Here is a 6,242-nt window from a genome sequence, read left to right on the forward strand (position 1 = left end):
TCTTTATCCATTCATTTGTTGAAGAACACCTAAGTTGATTCCATAGTTTAACTATTGTGAATTGAGCTGCTGTAAACATTGATGTGGCTGTGTCACTGTAGCATGCTGATTTTGAGTCCTCTGGGTATAGACTGAGGAGTGGGTTCCTTTGCCAGTTTTCTGAGGAATCTCCATACTTCTTTCCAGAGTGGTTGCACTAATTTGCAGTCCCACCAGCAATGTATGAGTGTACCTTTTCCCCTACATCCTTGCCAACAGCTTGTATTCTTGATAATTGCCATTCTGACTGGAGTGAAATGAAATCTCAGTGTAGTTTTGATTTGTATTTCTCTAATTGCTAGAGATGTTGAAAATTTTTTCATATACTTGTTGACCATTTGTATTTCTTCTTCTGTGAAATGTCTGTTCAGTTCCTTTACCCTCTTATTGATTGAATTATTTGTTTCTCTCTCTCTCTCTCTCTCTCTCTCTCTCTCTCTGTGTGTGTGTGTGCGTGTGTGTGTGTGTGTGTGTGTGTGTGTGTGTGTTTGTGTTTTTTGAGCTCTTTGTATATCCTGGAGATTAATGCTCTATCTGAGATACATGTGGTAAAGATTTTCTTCCAATCTGTAGTCTCTCTCTCTTCATGTTCTTGATTATTTCCTTTTCTTTGAAGAAGCTTTTTAGTTTGATAACATCCTATTTATTGATTCTTGATTTTACTTCTTGCACTTTAGGGGTCTTGTTGAGATGTCGGTTTTTAAGCCAACATGATGGAGACTTGGGCCTACTTTTTCTTCTAGTAGGCTCAGAGTCTCTGGTCCAATGCCTAGGTCCTGATCCACTTTGAGTTGAGTTTTGTGCAGGGTGAGAGATAGGGGTCTAATTTCATTTTGCTACATATGGATTTCCAGTTTCCCCAGCACCATTTGTTGAAGAGGCTATCTTTTCTCCAATGTATGTTTATGGTGACCGTCTAGTATCAGATAACTGTGTTTATGTGGACTTTTCTCTGTGTCTTCTATGCTGTACCATTGGTGTTCATGTCTGTTTTGGTGCCAATACCATGCTGTTTTTGTTACTATTGGCTTAGAACTTTCCATCCTCCTGCCTCAGCCTCTGGAGCTGCTAGGATTACAGGTATGTGCCACCACAACTGGCCCCCTTTTTAATTTTAATATGGGGGTCTCATCATGTTGCCCAGTCTGGCCTTGAACTTGTGATCCTCCTGTTTCAGTTTCTTGAGTAGCTGGGATTACAGGTGTGTACCACCACACCTGGCTTTACATCATCCCTTAAATGGAGACCTCTATCCTCTCTCTTTTTTTTTTTAGAGAGAATTTTTTAATATTTATTTTTTAGTTTTTGGCGGACACAACATCTTTGTTTGTATGTGGTGCTGAGAATCGAACCCGGGCCGCACGCATGCCAGGCGAGCGCACTACCGCTTGAGCCACATCCCCAGCCCTCTATCCTCTCTTTATGAGCACTTCCAGGGATGCATTATTCTGCAAGATAGTTGATCTTATGAATGGCTATATATATAATTAGAGGTTTTTTTGTTATATTTTATTGATGTGAGTTTGAATGGAAGGCCTTGCACAAGCTAAATCTGCCCTGCACTGAGTTACACCCCTAGTTCCTAATAGTTTTTTTAGTCTTCCTCGTGTTTGTTTACACACTTTCTTCCTATAACTTTCATTCATTCTTGCCCTCTTTCTTTCATCCAAGTTCTGCCTTTCTGAACAACACAAAACTATTGTTTTCTTTTTCTATATAAGAACACTTGCAAATTTTGAAGGATGTTATTGTATACTTCCTAAATCATTAGTTCTCATACTTCAATGAGCAACAGAATTGCCTAAGGATCAGATTAACATGAGATTTCCTGGTCCCATCCCTTGAGAATTTGGTTCAATAGATATTGGGTGTATCCTATAGACCTGAAATTTTAACAAGCACCCCAGATAATTTTGATGTACATAGTCTATAGACTACTGCCCAGGCAAAAATATTTTAAATTCTCCTAATAAATGGTATTTATAAAATTTAATCTCCAAAGTTGGACATTTCTTTCTGTTCTCCTCTACAATGTAGCCCTCACATTGGAACTGATATTCAGGTGTTTTTTGTTTTGTACTAGGCATTGAAACCAGGGATGCTTGACCACTGAGCCACATCCCCAGACCCTGTTTATATTTTATTTAGTGACGGGGTCTCACTGAGTTTCTTAGGGTTTCACTAAGTTGCTGAGGCTGAGTTTGAACTCTCAGTCCTCCTGCCTTGGCCTCCTGAGCTGCTGGGGTTATAGGCATGCACCACCATGCCCAGCTTCAGGTGTATTTAACTAATACAGAATGGAGTTAGTGTATTATCTCTTTTAGCCTGTTTTATGACACTGTCCACAATTGTCCCACTGATTTTTAGTAGGCACATTGCAATATTCATTCTGTGATTGCATGTGTGAGTAAATATGCTTGTATGTGTGTTGAGGATTGAACCCAGGGCCTTGTACTTGTTAAAGATGTGTTCTACCACTGAACTATATCCCCAACCCCTGTGATTGTGTTGTTAACTAAGACCTGTTAGGGCAGGAATGGATTACATGGAGTGTATAACCCTTAAGTTCACAGATAAGCAGGCAAGAAAGAGCAAAGAGATGGCAGTAAATGAAGGCATATTGAAGAGGGGTGGCAATATGTGGTATTCCCACCAAAGATGGCACAGTACAATATCAAAACTTCTCAATAGCTTACTCCCCCTTGCCACAGTCCAGAGGACTTTCTCATTGTCAGCCATTTGCAAGAGCTAGCATTCACTGTCACCTACTGATTCTCTCTCAAATCAGCAGATTAACAGTGTGCTTTGCCCTTTATTAGAAAGTTGATAAATCTTCTGTCTATCCTTTTAACCAACTATAAGAATCAGCATTCCATAATCAGCCCTTCCCATTCCAACTCCTGCCACATCAGAAAGAGTTGGACCTTGGCATACTTCTTTGGAAATATTTTTGATCTCTATCAGATTACTGAGGGTACCTTGGCATATCTGTGGAGGATGATCTCAAATTCTAAAAATAGTTATGAGCACAATTCTCCCACATGCATACAATTTGAATAGGTCTGGAAAGATGCTTTTAAGCTCATAAAAGTGTCACAGAATGTTATGAATTGGCTTTACATGCCTCAATACACCCGGTGTACAGATTAACACTTTCTGTTATGACACCCAAGTTCTGTGCCCTATACTCCAAACAGCAGGAAAAATTTATGAGCCAGAAAATCTCTCTTGGATTTGGCCTTAGGGAAGTCAGGAGTGGAATTTAGTTAGTCATAAGGCTGGAGTCTGAGGCTATTGGGAAGTGGGGTGGGGGCAGTCACATTGAGTGAAAACACAGTGAATGAAATTAGTTGTTAGTGTCTTCAAATGGAACTGGAAGACTGAGAAGGGAGTCAGGGTTAGAAATAACAAAACTGTTGAAACATAACGGCTTTATACTGAATGAAAGATAGAGAGATATTCCCAACTGTGATACAGAGAGATTAGAATGCTAGAATGTGGTACTGAGAAAAACTGGATGATGCTATTGTAGATGTTAGGATTAAGTGACTTCAATTGTCACATGCATTCATGTGTGCTTCAAAAGGAGTTGGCATCAGATTCTTTCTAGTGGTACCCAGAAGCCAAATATAAGGCGGCAATTCTGAGGCTTATATGATACCACCTTTGCATTTCTCCATTCATGGAGCAGGTATCTAGTATGTCCTAGAACAAAAATATGAATTAACACATTCCCTGCTTTCTAGGTATTTATTTATTTATTTATTTATTCATTTATTTTTTTTATTGTTGTAGATGGACACAATACCTTTATTTTATTTACTTTTATGTGGTGCTGAGGATCGAACCTGCTGCCTCACATGTGTGAGGCAAGTGCTCTACCGTTGAGCCAGGATCCCAGCCCCTCTAGGCATTTATATCCAAGTGAAAAAGAAATAAAACAAATAAAAAGGTGATAGTATACTGTAATACTAATCTGAGAGAGATAAGTACAGGATATTTTGAGAACACAGTGAACTGGGGCTAGGGGTAGCTCATGGCAGAGCACTTGCCTAGCATGTGCAAAGCCCTGGGTTCAATTCAATCCCCAACATCACAAAAATGAAAGAAAGGAAGGAAGGAAGAGAGGGGGAGAGAGAGGGAAAGGAAATTGGAAAAGAGAGAGAAAGAAAGAGAGGAACATCATTAACTGGAAGGAAGCCAACGGATGAGAAGTTGAAGAAAGGCTTTTTGGAAAAGTGATGCCTGACCTGAATCCTGAAGGATCAATAGGAGTCACATAGAGGAAAATTTGGGGAGGTCATTAAGGTCAAGAGTAACAGCATGGTGGGACATGTAAGTAATTCAGAATGGTGCAACCAGAGCAAAAAGTACAAAGCAAATGAGTGTTCAGAGATGATACTGGAGAAACAGGCAGGAGCCAAATCATGAAAGCCCCATATACTATGCTAAGACAGCTGGACTTTCTTCTGCAGGCAAAAGGGAATCTGCCAAATGACTATTTAAAAAAAAATTGTTTTAGATGTTGATGGACCTTTATTTTATTTTATTCATTTATTTATATGTGGTACTGAGAATTGAACCCAGTACCTCACACATACTAGGCAAGCACTCTACCATTGAGCCACAGCCCTAGCCCTCAAATGACCATTTTTGATAAATCACTCTGTGGCACCATAGAAAATGAAAAGGACTAGAGAGGCACAATCAGAAGCAAGGAGATAATAGTTAAGAGCTGTTGTAGTAGGCAGGAGCCAGATTACTGGGATCTCAACACAGGCAGTAAATGGAGGATGGCAAAAAGGGGATGAGTTTGAGACAACAGAGAGAGACTTTAGGTGTTGACTTTATTTCACATTGTTTTAACTCAAGGCTTACTTTGACCTGGAGTTCAAAAGCAAAAAGAGGGTAATGATATGGTGTATGGAATATCGTAAAAGCTTATTTGGATAAGATATTTGTAAAAAAAAATTAATTCTGAAAACATTTTTTTTTAAAGAAAAATGCTCTTTTGCTTAGCTTGCAAGCAGAACCATTTGCCAAAGATTGGTTGCTTAGGCTGTCAAAGGTTTATAACTTACATGGTTTAGCCTGCTCTAGGAAATTGTGCAGTGGGAATAAAGCAAGTTAAGGTCAGAACAAGAAAGAAAGGCTCTGCCAGCTGTCTCTTTTCCTCCCTTCAAAAGCATTAAAAAAAACCCTCTAAGCAATCTCATGAAAAAAAAAAAAAAAGCTCTCTGTGCCAGAAATCTCTTTATTTTGCAAAGGAAGAGTCCACAGGACCATATGGAATGCAATTGACAATGCTATTCAGTTCAGAATGATGTACAAAATTACCAAAAAGAAATATCTAGAATAAATATTAAATTAGTAAGACATGACATAGAATCACAGATAATTAAGTTTAAAACACAAAAAAAATTTTTATAATTACAGGTTGAATCTTGTGTAAAAAGAAAATCAGAATAAACAATGTATCAAATTATAAAGTGAGGTGACAATTGAGCACAATTTTACAAAGGACATTAATGAAACAATGCAGAATACTTAATACTGAATAAATCAATCAGGAAGAATCAGATGATATATTATGCTTGAATAAGAATAAAAAACAAAAATTAAATAGTATGTCACAATAGTTTTCTAAATGTTTTTCTATTTTCGTTCAATTGCTTTTCTTTTATGTCCATTTTTTTTCTCTTTTTGAGACTTCTAAATATCCTGTGTTTTTTTTTTTTTTTGTCAAAATCACTTATTACTGGATTCCTGATTTTCATTCTTTCATATAGTCTTTTGATGTTTCTCTTTCTCATATTGATTACTGAAAAAAATGACACTTTATGATATTAAATATATTTATGTAAAAAAAAATCCCAGATTTAGATTACAAAAATGTGGGTATGTGGTTACTCTCAAATATGGATATGAAAGGATATCTAAATATTAAACTAATCCTAATCACAAGGTCAAGGAATCAAGGGATAGTACTAATTATATGGTCAAAATAAATTCTAATGTTATGTATACTATTATGAACCAATAAAAAAATTTAAAAATAACTAATTTTTAAAAAATATTTATTTATAATTTTTTAGTTGTAGGTGGCCACAATACCTTTATTTTATTTATTTTTATGTGGTGCTGAGGATCGAACCCAGTGCCTCATGCATGCTAGGCAAGCACTCTACCACTGAGCCACAACA

This window comes from Marmota marmota, unplaced genomic scaffold (assembly GCF_001458135.2).
Source record: "Marmota marmota marmota unplaced genomic scaffold, marMar, whole genome shotgun sequence".
Classification (NCBI taxonomy): domain Eukaryota; kingdom Metazoa; phylum Chordata; class Mammalia; order Rodentia; family Sciuridae; genus Marmota; species Marmota marmota.